Raw genomic sequence first — 10,402 nt, 5'->3', positions numbered from 1 at the left:
TTTTATTTTCTATTTGTAGATCAAAGATGATGCATAGCATGAAAATATGTAATTACATGTAATGTGAGTTGCATGTGCAGTTGAATGTAACCCAATAATTTCTCTTCTAGTTAGACTTGGTCAAAGTTGGTTGAGTTGCTCCCACTTTTTCCTCCATCTTTTTCTCAACTCCTTTTCCTATATAAAGGAGTGCCCCCTCATTGTAAAAAACATCTTTTATTGTATGCAAAAGAGCTCTTGAGAAATTGTGCAAGCAAAATGTTGTTAGTATAGCAGTATTTTGATGGAAAAGTGAAAATAGAGGAGAAATTGAGACTTAACTTTGATTGAGTGATATAGTTACTTGGACAAATTAGAATCTTTTTCTAAGATTTTCAAATGTTATCTTTGATTCATGTAATCTTTTGTTCTTGATAATTAAGTGTAAAAAGAGTTAAGAAACAATTGAAGATGGAGCTTTGATTAGGAGAAATTTTTTAGAAATGCTTTAGAATAACTGAGAAGGGGGGGGATTGAATCAATTATTCAAGGTCCAAATGTCATAATAAAACTTATTCATCAAGTAAAGTAAGCCCATTAAACTATTCATTCATCCAAGCTTAAACTTTCCTACTTAGCAAGTTACTAAAAATCAACATGCAAGAATAACACATGAAGAATCAATACATAACATGATGATTTACGTGGAAACCCAATTTGGGAAAAACCACCAGTAAATTGCTACTCAATTCACACTCTTCTGAAGTAATGCCTTGTGAAAGGCCTGCCCTGTTAAAGGCTACAACAGACTGTTAAATGTGACTTGATTAAAGGATTTAACCACACTATTAGAAATCAGCTTGGTTAGAAGGCTTTAGAACAACAACAAGGGGTTTTGACCTGATACAACTCACAACTTAACTTATAGATTTCAGATCACTTTTTAGCTCATAACATTGCCCAGCTTTCAGTCTCTGTGGCTCTGATAACTTGTCCTCCTTTTCAAGAATTTTTCTCCTTGAGTCTTCATGCTCAATGTACTAGTGCACTCCTCTCTCTCTAACCACTTATCAAAGTAGAGTCTCTATGCTCTATTCTTCCTTCTCCTTGATGCCTTCACCTTGATGACCTTCAACCACTTTGCAATTTGGCATGATAGCAACTCTTGTTTCTTGGCCTATGACTCCTTAAATAGTGGCCTATAATCCTCTTTCTCACTTGATTCTTCCCTCCTTCAATTTTAGTTCGAATGGATTAAGTAGGATTCATTGAATCTAATCCATATCTTTTTTTTCTAGAAACATCATGAAGAATCCTCCAAAATTTGCTCAAAAATGGTTTATCTAAAATTTTGTGCCTCCGGCTCATCATCCTTATCCTCCATCTGGTTCACAAAATTCAAGGTAACAACATTGTTGACTCAGATTTGGTGAATCTTAGACTTTTCAAATAATGCAGCAGCTTGACACTATTGAAATTCTAGTGCTCGGCCCATACTATGTTACTCAACACCAACTACATTTTACTGATGCTTGACACCTATTTTGGATTCACTCGACATCCACTAAGTTTTACTAATGCTCGATACATGAAGTTTGCTCGACACCTGAACACACTCAGCTCCTTCTGTATTACTTAGCGCACACTAGATTTTACAACTTCTCGACACCTATTGAAAATATTCTCAACTCAAACTAGCTTGCTCAACACTCACTAATGAACTTAGTTAAGCTTTGCAGACAACCTTGTTACAACTTATTCCTCTAGTGTTTCTAAGTGTGGCTAACATCTATATCTTCAAGTATAGTGTTAATACATCATTTTATCATTGTCTTAACTGATCCTTGCACTTTATTACAAAACCATAACTCAACCTTTCCCTTAGGTACTTTTATTACATCTTGTTAATTAAATCCTTTTCATCAATCAACTAAGTGATAGCACTTGGATCTTATAAGAAATTTTCATTCTAGAAAATAATAGGTCTAACATCAGTGACAAAATAAAGATTGAAAACATTCTTTTTCAACAATCTTCCTTCTTTGCAACAATCTCTCTCTTTGATAGTGCTCTTTTTCAATCAGATTTCCAGCACAATTGTGGAGATAAATAGTTAGAAGCTTTGTCTATAGCTTATGTCTCTTTCTTGATTCAAAAAATAGTTAAAATATCTTTAATTTTAGATGTTTGTGTGCCATATTAATAAAACTTATTCATATAGAATTATGACCACACTTAGAGCCAAATTAGTACACTTTTAGCTAGCCTTTGAGTTAGTGTTGGTTTATTGACATCACCATTCTCAACTTTTAGATAGAAGTGTAGTTAGAGATTTCATAGTGCCCATTACTTGCTCTATGGGTAAGTGGATTTTTTCCTAAAAGTTAAGAGGAAAGAATATTGGTAACACCCTTTTACAAAGTCTCTCAACTTCTTGCTTACTTTGAGTTGATCCAAGGAATAGTGGAAGGGGGAGCCTTCTCTTTAAGGTATGAGAGACTCTATCTCACACATTCTGGTTGGTCATCATATTTTGTGACTAGATTTTACCCAAAATTATTGGTTACAAAATATCCAACCAACAATTTTTTGGCGACTCCACTAGAGATACAAACACATTCAAAAGCCTCTTGCTTTTGTTTGAGTTTTAGTTCCTTATTCTAATTGACATTATAGGTTATCACATTGGAAAATTTTGAGCATGTGTAATCACAAAGAAAGAAGGGTGATAGTTCATCTAGTTTTGCTAGATTATTTTGGGTGCAATAGGTTCATTTGGATTTTCTTACCAAAATTCATTCTCTCTCTTGTACTACAAGTTATTCTCCTAAAAGGAAGACTATTATGCCTAGTAAAGATTCACAATTTTTCCTCAAACCCCTTGTTTCCATAGCACAATTATATCTTGCTACTCATACTACTCAACATCTAGTCATTAATAAATAATTTAATGTGGTTCACCCAAACACTAGGCTATATCTAATAAATAACAAGTCCAATATTATTATGATCTAGTGATTACAACCTAATTACAATCTATAATCTCTTACAACTCAATACCACTACAAGAAGCAATTTTTGCATCACACACATAAAAGATACCTAACCATAAGCCCTTTTATAAAAGTATTTTGTCCACTTTAGGATTACAACATGTCGGCCATATGTCGACCATACATCAGCCACAACATTGGCTATAACCCAATTTTTTTTAATATGAAGTATGTACAATACATCCTTGATCAGTCACCACAAACTAACAATATCCCACTTAGGGACTAATTAGGCTCCACACTAACAACAATCTCCTACTTGAAGATTGATCCTGTAGTAATATTGCTACCACATGGGACTCCCACTAGATCAAAAACCACCCTAGATGCAACTATTCTTTTATTCTATTTAGTCTAGAAGACCAACCAAAGTGGAAGAGGAGTTCATCTTCTCCCTTGTAACTACCTTTGTAAACATATCTGCTAGATTGTCATCTATATTTATCTTGTCTAGCTTTAACTATCTATCATCCAAAACTGACCAAATGAAATGTTACTGAACCTATATGTGTTTTGTGTTTGAATGCTGAGAAAAATTCTTCAGAAGATGAATAACACTCTGATTATCTATAAAAAAAAATTATCCTTTTGAGGGTGTCCCAAATCTTATAAGAAGATTATAGCCATATCATCTACATGGTTGCCTCTATGGCAACAACATACTCTTCCTCTATAGTGGATAAAACATTAACCTTCTGCAACTGAGAAACCCAGCTCATGGCTGCCCCACCAATAGTAAATACATAACCTATAGTACTCTTCCTGGTATCAATATCCCCTACCAAATTTGAATCAACATAGCCATGTAAATCAATAGTAGAGCCCCCAAAATGTAAGCACTTATTGGATGTTCCTCTCAAATATTTGAGAATCTATTTTACAAGATTTCAATGCTCAAGCCCTGGATGACTCATATACCTACTAACAACCCCCACTACATGTGCAATATCTGGCCTTATACATACTGTATAGTACATTAAGCTTCCTAAAATTGAAGCATAAGGTACCTTGGAGATCTTATCCTCCTCTTCTTATGTCTTTAGACACATCTCCTTAGTCAATTTCAAATGACTAAGTAAAGGTGTGCTAACAGTTTTACCATTCTCCATAGAGAAATGTTGCAACACCTTCACAATATAATTAGCCTAAAATAATGTCAATTTTTTATTTTTCCTATCTCTACAAATCTTCATACCAAGGATTTTTTTTTATATCCCAAAATCCTTCATAGCAAATGTATGTGCTAACTAGCTTTTAAGCTCCTTAATGTGATCCATGTTAGACCCAACTACAAGCATATCATCAACATATAAACATAAAATAATGTAGTTTTCATCTTCCAACCTCTTAAAATAAACACAATGATATCAGTGACACCTACTATATCCATGCTCATGCATAAAACTATCAAATTTTAGATACCATTGTCAAGGTTCTAGCTTCAAGCCATATAAGCTTTTCTTTAATCTACACACTAAGTTCTCCTTAACTTTGACCTCAAATCCCAATAGTTGTGCCATATATATCTCTTCATCCAAATCACCATAAAGGAAGGTTGTTTTAACATCAAGCTACTCCAAATACAAATCTTCAGTGGCCACAATACTTAAAACAGTGCAAATAGAAATCATTTTTACAATAGGAGAGAATATCTCATCAAAATCAATGCCCTTTTTCTATTAAAATCCTTTTACAACTAGCCTAGCTTTAAAAATTTCTTAACTCTATCCTCTTCTTTCAACCTAAAAATCCATTTATTTTGTAAAGCACGTTTACTTGCAAGTAACTTGCATAAATTCCAAGTCTTATTTTTTAGCAAGGAGTCCATTTCATCTATCATTGTAGACTCCCAATAAATTGTAGTATCCACCTACACAGCTTCATCATAACATTTAGGTTCACTAGAATCAATAAGTAAAATAGAATACAATGAGGGAGAAAATCTTTCTGGAGCTCTACTTATCCTTTTTAACCATCTAACATTCACTAGTGTGTGTGGTATTTGTTGTTGTGATTTTTCTAAATCATGAGTTATTGTTGGAACATCATCTTTTGGAGTATCATCCAACACTACATAATCATCTTCTTTCTTCTCATTTTTCTACAACAAATCTTTGCACAACACTTTCTCATTGAATATGACATCCCTACTTCTTACAATTTTATGATTTTCAAAATCCCAAAGCCTATAACCAAGTCCATCAATTCCATATCCAACAAATACACATTTCTTTGACTTAGCTTCTATTTTGGCTCTATTTTTAGAATATATATGAGAAAATGCTTCACAACCAAAGGTTTTGAGAAAAGAATAACTCATCATATTACCAGTCCATGCTTCCTTTGGAATACCATAGCCTAAAGGAGTAGAGGGATCTCTGTTAATCAATACAATAGTATTGCCAGCCTCTATCCAAATGTTTAAGGGAAACCCATAATGCAACCTCATGCTCCTTGCATGTTCCATTATAGTCATGTTCATGCATTCAACCACTCCATTTTCTTGTGGAGTCCTTGGAATAGTTTTCTATCTACAAATACCATTAGTGGAGCAATAATATTCAAATTCATGACTACAATACTCACCACCATTATCAATCTGAGATATGCTAATTTCTCACTAGTCTCATTTTCAACCAAGCATTTAGATTTTTCTTAAAAGTTTGAAATACATCATATTTATGTCTAAGGAAACAAACACATACTTTTTTAGTTGCAACATCAATAAATGTAACATAATAATGAGAGCCACCAAGGGAAGAAACCTAAGCTGGTCCCCATACATCTATATGCACAAGCTCTAGTTTCTCACTTTTCTTTTTCTTCTCACTCTTCACAAAACTCACTCTCTTTTATTTTTCATAAACACAACTTTCAGAGAAATCCATATTAACACATTTTAGACCTAGTAAAATTTTTTTTGAATGAAATAATTTCATACCTTTCTCACTCATGTGCCCAAGTCTTTTATGCCATAGTATTGTATCAAAATCTATAAGAACTATTTGTTCTCCCTACTCAACTGCAACAGCTGTTCCTGAACATTCATTTTTCTTTGAAAAAATCAAAGTAGAAGGAACAATGTGACCTGTACAAAGATATAAGGTGCCTACTTTCTCACCCTTTTCTATGATAAGGGTACCTTTTGAAACCTTCCAATTTTAATCATTAAAAATAACTACACAACCCTCATCACCAAGTTGCCCTACTGAAATTAAATTCCTACTCATCCTTGGAACATGTCTTACCTCATGTAGTAGCTAATGATTCTCATTATACAACTTTATCTTAACTTTTCCCTTTCCAAAAATTTGACAGGGTTCATTATCTCCCAAATAAACAAGCCCAAAATCCCTTGGACATAATTAATGAAATAATCTCTATGAGGTGTAGCATGAAATGAAGTATCAAAATCTAAAACTCATGAATCATCAACACTTTCTAAAGAAAGATGAAAATCATCCTCTTTAAATTTGTTACTTGCCACATTTGCCTCCTTGTTCCCTTCAAGTTTATCTCCTTCATTTTTCTTTCAAGTCCAATAATATTTCTTCTTATGCCCTAGTTTACCATAGTACCAACAATCTCTTGGTCTTCTGGATTGAGACCTCTTTCCTTTTGAGTTTCTTCTTGATTTCTCATGATTTCCAAAATTATTTCCTCTCTTAGTCATTATGCATCTTCTTTGTGCATTCAAAGCACTTCCTTATGTAGACCCACTTGAGGTTGTTCTACAAGTTTCCTCACTTAGAATAACACCAATCAAATCATCAAATTTTAGGGTGTTAGATCTAGAAATAGAATTACTCACAACCATTATCAAGTCATTTCAGCTTTCAAAAAAAAAACACAAAATCAAGAGAGCCCTAATTTTTTCATAAAAATTAATACCCACAGAAGATAACTGACTAGTAATAGTATTAAACTCATTTAAATGATATGAAAAAGATCCACCTTCTTCCATCTTCATATTAAATAAATGCTTCATGAGAAATACCTTGTTTGAAATAGAAGGCTTTTTGTACAATTTTGCTAGGATTTCCATCAACTTTGCGTCCATTTGTGTCTTCCATAACTGAAAGTTTTTCCTATTAAAATTCTCCACCTTCAACTTACCCTCATCTACCATTGCTCCCACTTAACCATGAGACTCCAACTCAACCGTGAGACTTTCCTATAGAGGATAACTTAAAAAAAAAAAACCTTGCTTTAATACCACTTATTAGGATTAAACCATAGACAAAAATAACAATTACATACAAATATAAACAATATCAAAAAATAATAAATCATACAAAAAAGAACACAAGACTCCAAGATTTAATGTGGTTCACCCAAACCTTGGGCTACGTCCACCAAAAATCAAGTCCAATATTATTACAATCTAGTGATTACAACCTAATTACAATCTATAATCCATTACAGCTCAATACCACTGCAAGAAGAAAACTAATAGATTTTTTTCCATGGGGAGAAACTTTTGGTCCTTTAAATCTTGTAGCACAATTGCATGAAATTATTTGATCCATTTGGCAGAAGAGAAAAACCAAGGTTGAAGAAATAAGTAGAATAGAAACTGAAAAATTATTTTATCCATTGATAAAAGAGAAAAATTGAGGTTGAAGAAACTCATAGAACAACAATCTCAAGTAAGGGTTTTTAATTGAGAATGATCATAGATTCTTATACTTTTTTTAATGGAAAGAAATGATGAACTATTTTCCCTTCTTATCTATATATGCTCTCGATTAATAAATGACTTTTATCAGCGTTCTCTCTTTTGATGGAAAATTGTGGAGTTGGGTAGAATATACATAAAATAGCATAAGGAGTTATATGGTATGCATGCTAGCACAAATAACACAATTATTCCCATTTTTCACAGAAGAAAATTTATTATATCTTAGTAAATTAAATTAAACAAATAGAAAACAAGTAAAAACTTTATTCATTTCTTTGAAAAATTTACATTGAGGACAATATATGATTAATGATGGAGGTAATCCTAGACAAAAAAAAATGAACATTGTTTATTATTAGTTTAGCATGATTGGTGATAGGAAAGGAAGATTGTATTGTGCTGATTTGTGTATGCCATTCCATATAATGCTAATATCTTTGTTAACAATGGGGTCTTCTTCCAATTGTGCTTGATATGTCCTAAGTGCCACTTCAAAGTCCTTCAAGGATCACTTTGAATGTGCATCTACAACAACCTTCATTGCATCCAATTCCACTCCCATGTAATTTAGCCCTACTTTTGAAGAAATGAGGCCTGGAACTAGAGAAATTTTCAATGGCAATCATTTTCCAATCAGCTATTATAATACTATAGAAAAATCAATAGGAACCAAGAGTATTTTCCAAAAGTAAATGAAGGGTTGCCTCAATCTATCAAACAATGTTCTTTTCATTGAGGGAGGGAATTCATTCATTAATATTTTATATAAATACATATAGTCTTAAGAAAACTAAAAAAATGTTCCTCTACTTGTAACATCATCTGCTTGTTTAACCATGATATTACATAGAAGCATCTACTTCAAACTAAACACTACACAAGGATCCTAAAGCACATTAAATTCCTCAAACGCCTCAAAAAATTAACTAAAATTTGTCTTATAATCCTTCTCCTTTGCATGAACAATTCCACTTTGGAGATCAATAGTCCCTTGTTGTGTCGGAGGAACAAAAATAGCATTGGCGGCTATCTGTACCACTGTTAAGGTAGCCTTAGCCTTTGGAAGATTTCTCAAAGATAAATAAAGCTTACTTTCCAATTAGTCAATATCCACAAGCAATATCTTGTAATACAACTTCCTAACCTCCTTTACAAGACTAGAAAGGAGGGCCAAAGCATCTTGGTACTCTTTGTTTTCCATCAACAAAGTAGCCAGCCTTGCTTCAACCCTCTCCCTCAAGAATGTACACTTCTTTGCATGGGTCCATTAAACCATTTCCCCACAAAAGGGAATTATGAAGTTGTGAAGTCCCTAGGATTTTTGTAATTGCATTGAGTATACCTTTGGCAATTTTTGTAGTTTGGTTTTTGGAATTTACAAAAAAAAAACATCATAGAGCTGCGAGGGGGCTCTTATGTTCTTCACTCCTCTTCTCTTGGTAAGCTGTTGCAATAGAAGACAACTACCAAGGAGAAAAAATACAAACATTTCCAAAGTTGTACATCAAAAAGAGATAAAATGATTAAAGATATCATATAGAACATGTAAAATTTCAAATTTATGCCTGCAGTATATCTCAAGTTACATCTAAAATAGAATAGACAAAGATAACATTGAAGTGATATTTTTTTTTGCAAATTCCTATAAGTGAAAAAATAGTGAATAATGATTTTATTTACATTTCATTAGTAACCAATAGTTCAAAGCCTACTTTGCATGATAGTAACAAGACTTTGTGCCTTGTAGTTGCAACATAGTGTAATCTCTTAATGGGGGAAACAATCTCAGTTAACATATCATATTAGTTAACAAATGCCATACAGGTTAACAAGTATCATATATTTAATTTACACAAACACCACTTCATTTGCAAATCCGAAAGCATTTTTTGAAGCATCTTAGGAATACCCAATTAACTTTATATTGATCATTACATGTTAAAGTTGATCGAAGAAAAGATGTGGTTATCACACAAAAAATGTCATCTATAAATAGACAAGTTTTTAAGAACTAAGTGCTTTTACACATTCCCAGCAATAACTTGTTTCAACCTTAATTAGGAGGATGGTCTTATTGATTTGGTGTTCAGCACCTCCTTTGGGGTTTATGACATGGCTTAACTATCTCTTGTGGATCTAGTCAAGTCTAGTGTTTGTGACATTTGTTGATAGCTCGAGCTTTTGGGATAACAACAAACATACCAATAATTGGTATTAGAGCCTTGGGTAAAGGGTTTGAATCTTGGGAGGTCTCCTTCATTCTTTCAGTGTGGGGCCCTCAATTGGTGTTGAGGGGAGATTGTTGACTTGGTGGTTAGCACCTCCTTTGGGGCTCGTGACATGGCTTAACTGCCTCTCATGGATCTGGTTAAGTCTAGTGTTTGTGACATTCATTGATAGCTTGAGATTTTGGCACAACATTAAACATACCAATAGATCCAACATCCTTGGATAAAAATCAAATTAAAATTTGAGGAAAACAACATAGCACTCATTGGTGTAGATTAATTTCTTAGCTTAAATGTTTTACAATATAACAAGAAAATAATGAAAACCCTCTTCAAGAAAGATAGAAATTCTCATCCTCCCCACTTAAGTATTAGAACCATTTAATAATAATTCAACTAGAGAAAATAGAAGAGACCTCCACAACACAAAGACTATTACCCATTCGCCCCTCAAAATGATT

General features: G+C 33.1%; 1 pseudogene; it reads right to left on the bottom strand.

Annotated features, from left to right (window-relative positions):
- Positions 1 to 8,068: 8,068 nt before the first annotated feature.
- Positions 8,069 to 10,402, bottom strand: part of LOC149533012 (26S proteasome non-ATPase regulatory subunit 11 homolog pseudogene) — an 83,287-nt pseudogene continuing 80,953 nt past the window's right edge.

This window comes from Cupressus sempervirens, chromosome 10 (assembly GCF_028749045.1).
Source record: "Cupressus sempervirens isolate cs-2001-9-10 chromosome 10, ASM2874904v1, whole genome shotgun sequence".
NCBI classification, from domain to species: domain Eukaryota; kingdom Viridiplantae; phylum Streptophyta; class Pinopsida; order Cupressales; family Cupressaceae; genus Cupressus; species Cupressus sempervirens.
Note: the sequence above shows the minus strand (reverse complement) of the source record. Positions and strands in the feature narration are given on the sequence as shown.